This window comes from Hyla sarda, chromosome 1 (genome assembly GCF_029499605.1).
Source record: "Hyla sarda isolate aHylSar1 chromosome 1, aHylSar1.hap1, whole genome shotgun sequence".
NCBI classification, from domain to species: Eukaryota; Metazoa; Chordata; class Amphibia; order Anura; family Hylidae; genus Hyla; species Hyla sarda.
In genome coordinates this window covers 393,958,015-393,970,233 of record NC_079189.1, presented here as the reverse complement: position 1 = coordinate 393,970,233, position 12,219 = coordinate 393,958,015, and the positions used below count along the sequence as shown (strand labels likewise).

Sequence of the window (12,219 nt, the reverse complement as noted above, 5' to 3'; positions counted from 1 at the left end):
TATGAACATATGGAAAGTGAACCCACCAAGATCGATCTCCCCTATCAGTACGGCAGGGGTGAGGGGTTGGGCATTGATACAGAATTTAACAGGGAAATCCCAAGAATTAGGACCAATGTAAACCCCTCTGTCAATATTATCAATAGCTATACCCGACCTTAATCTATCGACTTGGATGTCAAAGGGAATTAAAACTATAGCGTCGATATATAATAAGGGGGCTATATGCTCCTTTGCTCAATTGTAGATTACCTTTGATATATCTAAAAAAATGATTTTTATATATATTTAGGGAATAAGACATTGTGTTCAAGATAGAAATAAGGCAGATGGCACTATAATGCGGAAGCATATAGAATATTTAATAGAACACAATTCAAACTACGCTCCATTTATGATTTATTGGAACCATCCCTTTCCCTGGTAGAATATGCGGCATATAGGGCATGGGAAAGGGAAATGGAATGTCACATATCAGACATAGAATGGGAAAAAAACATTCAAGTGGACACGAAGGGCATTACCCTGTGTGACACAATTGGAGGTGCCTATCAAAATGAGACTTCGATGGTATGTGACACCAACTAAGCTCCATACCATGTATACTAATTCTGATCCAGAATGCTGGAGGCATTGTGGAAACAGAGGGTCACTTTCACATATTATATGGTTATGCCCAAAATTGAAAATGTTTTGGAATCAAGTGGAAAGATTAATAAGACAAGTAACAAATAGTAATATACAACTGACCTCACAAATGATTCTTTTATTGATTGGTATCCAAAATTATCCAAATTCACAGAGAACAGCAGTGTGTAAGATTCTTACCATGCCAAAACTTACTATGATAAAATATTGGAAATCCAGTGATACCAACTTATAAAGAGTTATTAAACATTATCTTCCACTCATATCAATGTGAAAAAGCAATTGCATATAAAACGGGGGGTATAATATCTATCTCATATCTGAATGAAGCATGGCATCCCTGGATACATACTTTAATAACAAACAATAATTAAGTGGGCCATAGCAAGGGGGGCTTATTCTTATTTTTACTTACTTTCATTCTTATTTTTCTTTTTGCTTTCCCCCTTTTTTTTTTCCTTCTTCCCTCTCTTTCCTTCTCTTTCTGTGTTAGAATGTATTTTTGCTCTTCTTTGTAAGGCAAGCAGTTATAATATAAGGTAGGATGCAATCTTCATTAATTAATTGACTTTTGCATGAATGAATATGTAAAATGCATTAGTTATATTTTGGTTACACGTTACACGATTAGGCTCATAAATAGAGGTAATATTGAGAAACTAAACAGCTTGTACTTGAGATTTAGATGTTTTTGTGTTTATATTTATGTGTTGTATATGTTTTAACTTAAATTTAATAAAAATATTGAAACAGAGGGGTTGCAAGCGGAGTGCAAGAGAGGGGTGCAAGTGGAGAAAAAGAGAGGGGAGCAAGTGGGGTACATGAGAAGAGTGCAAGTGGAGTGCAAGAAAGGGGTTCAAGTGGAGTGAAAAAGAGGGGTGTGCAAGTGTGGTGCATAAGAGGGGTGCAAGTGGAGTGCAAGAGAGGGGTGCAAGTGGAGTAAAAGAGAGGGGTGCAAGTGGGGTGCATGAGAAGAGTGCAAGTGGAGTGAAAGAAAGGGGTGCAAGTGGAGTGAAAGAGAGGGGTGCAAGTTCGGTGCATGAGAGGGGTGCAAAAGGAGTAAATGAGAGGGGTGCAAGTGGAGTGCAAGAGAGGGGTGCAAGTGGAGTGCAAGAGAGGGGTGCAAGTGGAGTGAAAGAGAAGGGAGCAAGTGGGGTACAATGTAAATGAAATGTAGGTGAGGAGTGGTAGAGGTATGCAAAAGAGAGATGTTACGGCTGTTGCTTATGTTAGAAACAAGGGTACAGGTTTGAGGGCTGGGTCAGGTCTTGGTCTAGTGCCCCCCTGGTTCTACTAGAAGTAGCTAGTGGCTACTTCTCCCAGAAGCAGACCAATATGAGGGCTTGTTTTTTGCGCAACCACTACTACAACCAATTGTAATTGTAATGATGTCACTCATTTCACCATAAAATGTATACCAAACCCCAAAAAATAATTTTTTTTGTGAGGAAATTTAAACGAAAACTGCACTTTTGCTAATTTTGGAAGGTTTCGTTTTCTCGTTGTACACTTTATGGAAAAAATGGCATGTTTTATTTATTCTGTGGGTCAATACGATTAAAATGATACCCATCTTTACATACTTTTCTATTATTGTAATGCTTTTGAAAAATCTCAAACTTTTTTTTTACAAAATCAGTATGTTTAAAATTGCCCTATTTTGATTACCTATAACTTTTCCATGTTTCTGTATACAGGACTGTATGAGGGATCATTTTTTGCACCATAACCTGTCGTTTTTTTAGTACCACTAAATGTGACGTATATGTGACTTTTAGTCACATTACCGTATTTATCGGCGTATAACACGCACTTTTTAGGCTAAAATTTTTAGCCTAAAGTCTGTGTGCGTGTTATACGCCGATACACCCCCAGGAAAGGCAGGGGGAGAGAGGCCGTCGCTGCCCGCTTCTCTCCCCCTGCCTTTCCTAGGGTCTAGAGCGCTGCTGTCGGCCCTTTTCACCCCCTGGTTATCGCCGACAGCCAGGGGGAGAGAAGGGGCAGCGGCACCCATTGTCGGCGCTGCTGCCCCCCCCCCATCCCCGGTGGCATAATTACCTGAGTTGGGTCCGCGCTGCTCCAGGCCTCCGTCTTGCGTCCCCGGCGTCGTTGCTATGCGCTGAATGGCGCGGCGCATGACGTCAGAGCGCCGTGCATAGCAACGACGCTGGGGACGCACGACGGAGGCCTGGAGCAGCGCGGACCCGACTCAGGTAATTATGCCACCGGGGATGGGGGGAGGCAACGGGGCAGCGGCGCCGGCAATGGGTGCCGCTGCCCCTTCTCTCCCCCTGGCTGTCAGCGCCGCTTCTCTCTCCCTGGCTATCGGCGCCGCTTCTCTCTCCCTGGCTATCGGCGCCGGCACCGATAGTCAGGGGGACAGAACGGGCAGCGGCGCCGATAACCAGGGGGTGAAAAGGGCCGACAGCAGCGCTCTAGACCCCAGGAAAGGCAGGGGGAGAGAAGCGGGCAGCGACGGCCTCTCTCCCCCTGCTTTCCTGGGGGTATATCGGGGTATACACGCACACACGCGCACACACGCACCCTCATTTTACCATGGATATTTGGGTAAAAAACTTTTTTTACCCAAATATCCTTGGTAAAATGAGGGTGCGTGTTATAGGCCGGTGCGTGGTATACCCCGATAAATACGGTAATTTTTATGGGAATGTGATGTGAACAAAACGCAGCAATTTTTGAATTTTTTTTTTACGTTTACACTGTTCACCGTACAGGATCATTTACATTATATTTTGTTTGGACTTTTATGCACACAGCGATAATAAAAATAAAAAAATAAAAACTTTTTTACACTTTTTGGGGGTAAAAAATGGGAAAAAGGAGCTATTTACATTTTTATTGGGAGAGGGAGATTTTACACATTTTTGTTAAAGGGGTTATCCAGGAAAAAACTTTTTTTTATATATCAACTGGCTCCAGAAAGTTAAACAGATTTGTAAATTACAACACAAAGAGAGAAACATAGCCAAACATCCACCATTAGTAATTTGATCTACTTGCTTCTCAGCATAATTTCAAAAACTAACAGGTTGTTAGTATACAGTTTGATCAAAAAGTACAAGCCCACTCGCCACGTCAAGGCCACCTTGTTAGAGTGGGTCCCTAACCTGACACTGGCGTAGCCCCCGGCGGCAACCACTGCCTCTGAGACCCCACGTCCGATGGGGGCAGCGGCCCAGGGGCCATGCAGCCCCACTACTGCCTGACCAAGCCCCTGGTTCCGGGCCACTCCACCCCACAGACAAAGCATCACAGAAAAAATGGCTGCCACAGAGAACCGCACCAGCATGAAACCTACCATGTGCTCACTGCCAGAGGGCTGGGAGAATGGTAGGAGGAAACCCTTATGCAGTTTCCTGCTAATTAAAAACGCCTGGGCCAAATGGGTGGAGTGGAGTGCAGGCTGTGGAAGAAGGGAGAGACTACAAATGTACAACACAAAGAGAGAAACATAGCCGCACATCCACCATTAGTAATTTGATCTACTTGCTTCTCAGCATAATTTCAAAAACTAACAGGTTGTTAGTATACATTTTGATCAAAAAGTACATGCCCACTGGCATTCTCCCAGCCCTCTGGCAGTGAGCACATGGTAGGTTTCATGCTGGTGTGGTTCTCTGTTGCGGCCATTGTTTCTGTGATGCTTTGTCTGTGGGGTGGAGTGGCCCGGAGCCAGGGGCTTGGTCGGGCAGTAGTGGGGTTGCCTGGCCACTGGGTCGCTCCTCCCATTGGGCATGGGGTCTCTGAGGCAGTGGTCGCCCCCGGGCGCTACGCCAGTGTCAGGTTAGGGACCCACTCTAACGAGGTGGCCTTGACGTGGCGAGTGGGCTTGTACTTTTTGATCAAAATGTATACTAACAACCTATTAGTTTTTGAAATTATGTTGAGAAGCAAGTAGATCAAATCACAAATGGTGGATGTGCGGCTGTGTTTCTCTTTTTGTATTGCACATTTGTAGTCTCTCCCTCCCATTTGGCCCAGGTGTTTTAATTCGCATGAAACTGCATAAGGGTTTTGTCAGGCCCAAGGCCTGATTATGGAAACATACATGTGTTTTATAATTGTATCTATGTATTATCCAAGACATGGGTGAGGGGTCATTCAGACGGTGTATCCTTTTTGTGTATTGCATTTTATTGGGGGTCTGGCTGTTTGTTTGTATCTCCTTTGAAGTCAGAGGCCCTTTGAAGCAGCAGGATGTAAGGGCACTCTGGTCCCATCATATAATCAGCCAGATGAGCGGGCCAGGAACAGAGATGCCCCCCTGGTGGGATCAGAGGGGAGGGGGGAATGGAGTTTTCCTTCAAAAAGGCAGATATATAATACTTAACAATGCTAGACTCAGGTGTTCAAGGCTGTGCCAAAGGCTGACAAGAGCTGGACTCTCACTCACAAGGACGGCTATATCACCATGCTGTAAGAACTTCATCTTTTGTTTTCTGAACTTGCCTTGCTAAACTCTTATATATTTTTGTACCTGTATGTCATTTGTTTCTGTATTTTTATATAGTCAGCACCTTTTATCAGATTAAATGTTTAATTAATCAGCTCTGGTCTTTGATCTCTAAATATATGAGCTCACCTTTCTGAAGGCAGCTCTGGTGGAAACATGTTTATCTAAGGGTTAATTTGGTGACTTGCTGGGACTAGTAGTGGATACCCAGAGGTCTGGCGGCTTTAACCCTTGCACCATCACACTCTCTCTAATGTCTTGGCTGGACCGATAGGGTGTGATCGTGACAGGATTCCTCCTACCATTCTTCCAGCCCTCTGGCAGTGAGCACATGGTAGGTTTCATGCTGGTGTGGTTCTCTGTGGCGGCCATTGTTTCTGTGATGCTTTGTCTGTGGGGTGGAGTGGCCCAGAGCCAGGGGCTTGGTAGGGCAGTAGTGGGGCTGCCTGGCCACTGGGTCGCTCCTCCCATTGGGCATGGGGTCTCGGAGGCAGTGGTCGCCGCCGGGCACTATGCCAGTGTCAGGTTAGGGACCCACTCTAATGAGGTGGCCTTGACGTGGCGAGTGGGCTTGTACTTTTTGATCAAAATGTATACTAACAACCTGTTAGTTTCTGAAATTATGCTGAGAAGCAAGTAGATCAAATCACAAATGGTGGATGTGCAGCTGTGTTTCTCTTTTTGTGTTGCAGATTTGTATATTACTTCTATTAAAAAATCTTAATCGTTTCAGTACTTATGAGCTGTTGAAGAGGAGTTGTTCTTTTCTGTCTAAGTGCTCTCTGATGACATCTGTCTCGGGAACTGTCCAGAGTAGAAGCAAATCCCCAAGCAAGCTTCTTCTACTGCAGTTCCTGAGACAAGAAGAGATGTCAGCAGAGAGCACAGTTGCCAGACAGAAAAGAACAACTCAACTTCAGCAGCTGATAATTATTGAAAGGATTAAGATTTTGTAATAGAAGTAATTTTCAAATCTGTTTAACTTTCTAAAGCCAGTTAATGTAAAAAATAAAGTTTTTTCCTGGAATACCCCTTTAACTTTTTTTTTTTTACACTTTATGTCCCCATAGGGGACTATTTATAGCAATCATTTGATTGCTTATACTGTTCAGTGCTATGCATAGGCATCTTCTTCTCTGGTCTGCTTGATGTCAGACCAGAGGAGAAGACCCCAAGAGAGTGGCAGAGGCAGGTGAGGGGACCTCCGTCCGCCATTTTGGATGATCACTGGATAACCGCATTGCCACAGATGCCATGATCTATATTGATCATGGCATCTGAGGAGTTAATGACGGACATCAGTGCGATCGTTGATTTCCACCATTACTAGCGGGTCAATGGCTGCTGATAGCAGCCGGGACCTGCCATGCATGATGCGAGCATCAGTCTGGCGCTCACATCATGTACAGGATGTAAATATACATCCTGGTGCGTTAAGTCCAATGGCTTCAGGACACACATTTGTATCCATTGTCCTTAAGGGGTTAACAGGTATGCCCGAAATGGCAGTCGCAGACAGTCCCTCTCTCGCAAAGTCTCCCACAGGCTCCAATAGCAGCAATCTTTTATCTGAGCTGCTGAACAGCCTGTCTGTAGGGTGTAACTACTTAGTGATGATTGTAAGGCTATGTTCACACGGCCGAATGTCCACACAGAAAATACATGTGCGGATGTTCTGCAGGTAGTGGAGCAGTGGCAGAACATGCCATCAATAGGACTGCTCGGAAATTCGCCATCTCATAGACGGCTATGTATTTCTGAGCAAAATACACAGGAGAAACACACTGTCACGATGCCGGCTGGCAGGTAGTGGATCCTCTGTGCCAGAGAGGGATTGGCGTGGACCGTGCTAGTGGACCGGTTCTAAGCCACTACTGGTTTTCACCAGAGCCCGCCGCAAAGCGGGATGGTCTTGCTGCGGCGGTAGTGACCAGGTCGTATCCACTAGCAACGGCTCACCTCTCTGGCTGCTGAAGATAGGCGCGGTACAAGGGAGTAGGCAAAAGCAAGGTCGGACGTAGCAGAAGGTCGGGGCAGGCAGCAAGGATCGTAGTCAGGGGCAACGGCAGAAGGTCTGGAAACACAGGCAAGGAACACACAAGGAACGCTTTCACTGGCACTAAGGCAACAAGATCCGGCAAGGGAGTGCAGGGGAAGTGAGGTGATATAGGGAAGTGCACAGGTGAACACACTAATTGGAACCACTGCGCCAATCAGCGGCGCAGTGGCCCTTTAAATCGCAGAGACCCGGCGCGCGCGCGCCCTAGGGAGCGGGGCCGCGCGCGCCGGGACAGAACAGACGGAGAGCGAGTCAGGTAGGGGAACCGGGGTGCGCATCGCGAGCGGGCGCTACCCGCATCGCGAATCGCATCCCGGCTGGCAGCGGAATCGCAGCGCCCCGGGTCAGAGGACGTGACCGGAGCGCTGCCGCGGGGAGAGTGAAGCGAGCGCTCCGGGGAGGAGCGGGGACCCGGAGCGCTCGGCGTAACACACACATCTATTCTTTAGCCAGAAGGCCAGGATGCAAAGGGGGAGTGCCAAAGGTGAAGAGTGTGTGGTGCAGTGTGTTCACTCTTTTTGAAAGCCGAGGTACGTGCACTCAAATCACCCAAGTAAAAAGTGCAAGTGTTCACACAAAAAAACATGCACGAGGATGCGGTCTATCGCAAACCCTTCTCCGAAAGGAGAGAGGCCCCCCAACAAACCAAACCCTTCGCCTCCGGGCCATAAGGCACCTGCAAGGTTCTAGGTAACAATGTCCCCTTTCACCGAAGCTACTCAGGGACCGAAAGTGTTCCTGGCAGCAAACTAGGCGGTAAACAGGTTGTCACCAAGGAACCAGTAAAACCGGTTTGGCATCCTGCCGAAACAGGGTTGCCACGGGGTATAGCAGGGAGGTGAGGAACCTCATGGCCACACACACCTCGAAGGTACTAGGGGACAACAAGTGCTCCCGGCGTCAGCCCAAGAATCCACTCGCAAAGCTATATACTATGGCATCCTGCCTATGCAGGGATGCCCGAGGTTTTTCAGGAGGTGCGGAATCTGATGGCCACACACACCTCCCCTGGACCGCCAGGAGGGACACCCAGAAGGGTTTACTGCATCCTGACAAATCCTGTGACAAACATAAACATGTTCAAGTAGCACAGTGAAAAAACAGACATAAATAATTAAGTGAATGTGCGCCATGAAGTACGGCCCGGACATCCAGCAGGATCTATAAAAATTTCCCCGATCCTAGCCAGAAGACTGGGAATCAAAGGGGTGATTGCCAAAGGTGAAGCGGCATGGTGCAGTGCTTCCACTCAGTGAGCTATTACAACCAGTGACTTTCGGCACCTCAGGGTCACCACTCCCCCAGGCACAGAAGTACCTCGGCCTTCAACCCCTCAGCCTCATGGTGAGACCTGGAGGGGACAGGTCACATCAGAACAGCCATCGAGCTGCTTCCTCAGATCCCAGGAATGCTCCGAGGCACCTGCCCCCTCCATGCAGCATCCATCCTACATCAATGGCAGAGACTAGACCACTGATAAGAACAGATACTACACTTGATCTTAGCCAAAAGGCCAAGAGCCATATATGCCATCAGAACGCAGCCGCATAAATGCGACACGTGCTGTACGCCGCAACTATGCAAATATATAGCACAGCCTGTTCCAACTTATTGTGAAAACACAAATTTCGGCTGGGATTACACTTGGCGTGTTTGTCAGAAAAAAACACCATGCTCGCTGCGGGCACATGTATGTTGGAATCAATAGAGTAATAAGAAATGCCAGACACTAATGGGGTTTTCTTCATCCTTTTATGGCCTTTTTAGGCTATCAAATCCGTGGGATGCAGAGAGCATGTTTTTATTTTTATTTTTTTATGAAGTTTTGGTGTTTTTCTTCCCAATGTTTTTAACCCCTTAAGGACCGGGGGGTTTTCCGTTTTTGCATTTTCGTTTTTTGCTCCTTGCCTTTAAAAAATCATAACTCTTTCAATTTTGCACCTAAAAATCCATATGATTGCTTATTTTTTGCACCACCAATTCTACTTTGTAATGACGTCAGTCATTTTGCCCAAAAATCTACGGTGAAACGGGGGAAAAAATCATCGTGCGACAAAATTGAAAAATGTACGTAGTACATTTTTCGGTAAAAATGACACCTTATCTTTATTCTGTAGGCCCATACAATTAAAATGATACCCTATTTATATAGGTTTGATTTTGTCGTACTTCTGGAAAAAATCATAACTACATGCAGGAAAATTCATACGTTAAAAATTGTCATCTTCTGACCCCTATAACTTTTTATTTTTCCGTGTATGGGACGGTATGAGGGCTAATTTTTTGCGCCGTGATCTGAAGTATTTAACGGTACCATTTTTGCATTGATAGGACTTATTGATCGCTTTTTATTCATTTTTAAATTATATAAAAAGTTACCAAAAATGCACTATTTTGGACTTTGGAATTTTTTTTGCGCATACGCCATTGACCGAGCGGTTTAATTAACGATATATTTTTATAATTCGGACATTTCCGCACGCGGTGATACCATATATGTTTTTATTTTTATTTACACTGGTTTTTTTTTAATGGGAAAAGGGGGGTGATTTAAACTTTTAATAGGGGAGGGGTTAAATGATCTTTATTCACTTTTTTTTTGCAGTGTTATAGGTACCATATGGACCTATAACACTGTACACACTGATCTTCATCATTTATTACTGGTTTCTCATAGGAAACCAGTGATCGATGATTCTGCCGCATGACTGCTCATGCCTGGATCTCAGGCACTGAGCAGTCATTCGGCGATCGGACAGCGAGGAGGCAGGAAGGGACCCTCCCGCTGTCCTGTAAGCTGTTCGGGATGCCGCGATTTTGCCGCGGTTATCCCGAACAGCCCACTGAGTTAACCGGCAGTTTTTACTTTCACTTTTAGCCGCGTGGCTCAGTTCTGCGCGCTATTAGCGGCGGGTCCCGGCTTCACTATGACGCCGGGCCCACCGTGATATGATGCGGGGTTACCGTGTAACCCCGCGTTATATCACGGGAGCAGGACCAAGGACGTACCTGTACGTCCTTGGTCCTTAAGGGGTTAATAGAAATCCTTGAGTCACATGATGAAAGAATCTGAGAAAAGCCAGGGGGAAAGTAATAATACACATTGGGGGAGATGTATGAAAACCTGTGCAGAGGTAAAGTTGACCAGTTGCCCATAGCAACCAATCAGATCGCTTCTTTCACGTTTCAGAGGACTTTTTAAAAATGAAAGAAGCGATCTGAATGGTTGCTATGGGCAACTGGTCCACTTTTCCTCTTCACAGGTTTTAATAAACTCGCCCCCCTCCCCCTTGTGTTTTTAGCAAAAATTCCATAAAAGATGGCAGAGTAAAGAAATGAGGGAGGCAGTTTTTAGTGTTTTGTTTTTTGGGGGGCAAAAAACAAAACCATCAAACAAGAATTGCATCTGCTCCTAGGCTTAGGCTGGGATTAAACACAATTTTTGTGTGGTGTTTTTCAAAGCCCACATTGCTTTATTTTTGGCGGTCCCCCCCTTCGATAGACGTCTGTCCAGCTGTTGCAAAGCTACAACTCCAAGCATGCCCAGGGCATGCTGGGAATTGTAGTTTTTCCAACAGATGAACAGCCACAGGGGATCAGTGGTGATGTATGTCAATCTAGGACCATGGTGTCTGATCTTGAACTGGCAGCAGGAGCCACGACCACTTTAAATCAATGGTTGCTGGGACGTCATACGAGTGACATCCTTTGCTCCAGACCGCAACATCAGGGACGTCACTTGTCAGACGTCCCGGCAGCCAGCGCTGCTCATTGAGCCTGCCAGAGCCGCACTGATCTGTGTAAGAAGTCTATGGGTCCAGGCTGTTGGGCCCAAATTATATTACAAATACTGAGTGTCTGGTTAGGAGAAACAAGTACATTGCACCCACAGGGAGTAGCGCCATTTTAATAAAAAAAATTGCCCAAATTCCCTTAGATAACAGTCATACAGAATATATTAGAAAGCTTGTTTGTTTTTCAGCCAATCAGAGAGCAGCACTACTGATATAGAACTCTCAGGAGGTAACAGCGTGTCACACATGTGATGTCATAACCATTGTCCACCAGAGAGCAGCACTGAGCAGATATAACACTGCTCCTGCTCATTCTTCATCAGTGAGGGGCTGATGCTGGACACTGTAGGGACCGAGAATGCAAAGTCACATACACTACTGTGACTGGTAAGTGTCACATTGTTGTGACCAAAAGGTCTTTAGTGCAGTTCAATGTGCTTTTCTATAATAAACATGTAGATAATCCATCTTTTGTTTTCCTATCTTAGATGCACTATTTCCAGGATGTGGAGTAGCATTTCCGGACCTACAGCAAGACGTTGGATGAAGACGTAGATTTCCAGACCTATTCCAGAAGAATTTGGATGAAGGCACAGCCCCTGGAATCACGCACATACACAGACACATTTGCCCAAATTCTAGAGGTAATCTCCTTTAGTATGCCCAGAGGAAGGGCAATACAGTAGCCATGGATTCCCTACAGGTTTCCTCCCCTCTGGAGGTTTTTCCTGTCCTGAGTATTAGTTACTGTACGCTCTTTGTGAGTGATGGAGGTTACAAAAAATCCCCTACACAAACATTTTTATATTTAATAAATAAAGTTCCCCTTTTTAAACCATTCTTTAACTTGTTTGACTCATTTATTTTATTTGTGTGTGAAAAATAGTGTTAGCAATATGGAAATGACATGAGGTTTATTTAAGTGTCCAAAGCTGCTCTCCTGCAAGATCTGCATAATGTGGTGCAGAGAGAGGCAACTGATGCTGGGGGGTACAGTTGCCAAGGCAACCATAGGACACCCAGCAATTTCCATGCAGGAGCCTTTTTCTGATGAACGGGACCCTAGGAGAGCGGAGGAGGCAGGTGAGAAGACCTCCATCCATCATTTTAATGATCACCACAGGTGATTTGTTCCTCGAATATAATGCCTGCATTGCCGCACTTGCCATAATCTTCTTTGATCACGGCATCTGTGGGGTTAATGACAAACATTAGAGCGATCGTTGATGATGGCCACTACTGGC

At 45.7% G+C, this 12,219-nt stretch overlaps 1 long non-coding RNA gene and 1 pseudogene across 2 annotated transcripts; one reads left to right on the top strand and one right to left on the bottom strand.

Annotated features, from left to right (window-relative positions):
• Nucleotides 1-8,529: 8,529 nt before the first annotated feature.
• Nucleotides 8,530-8,700, bottom strand: LOC130344369 (U2 spliceosomal RNA; annotated as a pseudogene).
• Nucleotides 8,701-11,293: 2,593 nt separating this feature from the next.
• Nucleotides 11,294-11,815, top strand: LOC130276543 (uncharacterized). Of its 2 annotated transcripts, none has more exons than XR_008845162.1 (2): nt 11,294-11,362; nt 11,464-11,815. It is a non-coding gene; the product is annotated as an uncharacterized LOC130276543 (long non-coding RNA). The 2 variants fall into 2 exon arrangements; XR_008845163.1 differs by having other exon boundaries at nt 11,304-11,362; nt 11,435-11,815.
• Nucleotides 11,816-12,219: the final 404 nt, after the last annotated feature.